Consider the following 1219-nt stretch of genomic DNA (forward strand, 5'->3'; position numbering starts at 1 on the left):
AGTCTCTCATAAGGGCACCTGGGTGGCTCAGTTGGTTAAGCATCTGATTCTCAATTTCAGCTCAGGTCATGATCTCAGGGTCATCAGATCAAGCCCCACATCAGGCTCCACATTAAGCATAGAGTTCGGTTGAGATTCTCTCTCTCTCTCTCTCTCTCTCTCCTTCTCTCAAAATAAAACAAAATCTTTAAAGAAAAATAAAATAGGATTCCTCCCCAGGAGGCAGCTGTCAGCATGGTTGAAGAGTTTGTGAACTGCAAAATCTAGCCTGGGAAGGTGGTTGTGTTCACCAAGCCCTCCTGCCCCTACTGCACGAGGACCCAAGAGCTTCTCAGCCAATTGCCCTTCAAACAAGAGGTTTTGGAGTTTGTTGCTATCATAGCCACCAGTGACACTAGCAAGATTCAAGGTTATTTGCAACAGCTCACAGGAGCCAGAACAGTTCCTCAGATCTTTATCCGTAAAGATTGTTTAGGGGGATGCACTGACCTAATGGAAATGCATCAGAGTGGGGAGCTGTTGAAGCAGCTAAAACAGATTGGAGCTCTACAGTAATTATAGGGCAGAACCCAGGATGATATCCCCCTTGAAAGCTGGATGGCATTTCAAATGAGGACCACTCTTTCTGGTGGATGGATCTGGGGCTAACAGCCACAGCAACTGTTTACTTAAAATTCTGAAATGTGCTCACCAAAAAAAAGGGGGGGGGTGGATTTTGGGGCAAAAACAGCTTTTCCTTCTTTTGACTCAGTATTGAAAGGGGACTAACTTGCCCCAAACTATAGGTCTGAGAAAGTTGATAGACATCTTGGATTTCTTCTCCATTGGCCCTTTGGGTTCCAAAGGACCATGACAAGTTATGGCTTAGGATTCAACCAATGACCCAAAAGACATTTTTTCTCTTTGGCACATGTCTCTTACTGTTCTCCATATGCTAGGACCCCTCTACCTCTAAGCCAGTGTTTCTCAACCAATATTATCCCAAACCCCGTAGGATGAATCTATAACTGGTTCCTGCTATTGCCTGAAAGTTTCTCCGTTGAGTTTGACTTGATAGATTTTGCATTACAAAAACAATAGGTATTTTGAGTGTGCTTTTTCAAGCTCTATGTGTCTCCCCAGTCGTTATCCCCATCCCACCCTATCCTGTCTTGGGAATCACTGCTCTGAATCCATGTTCTTAATCTTGACAACTCACAGATCTCACAAGACATATTCA

At 44.1% G+C, this 1219-nt stretch overlaps 1 pseudogene; it reads left to right on the top strand.

Annotated features, from left to right (window-relative positions):
• Positions 1-234: 234 nt before the first annotated feature.
• LOC122213542 lies at positions 235-555 on the top strand (annotated as a pseudogene).
• Positions 556-1219: the final 664 nt, after the last annotated feature.

Source organism: Panthera leo, chromosome A2, assembly GCF_018350215.1.
Source record: "Panthera leo isolate Ple1 chromosome A2, P.leo_Ple1_pat1.1, whole genome shotgun sequence".
NCBI lineage: Eukaryota > Metazoa > Chordata > Mammalia > Carnivora > Felidae > Panthera > Panthera leo.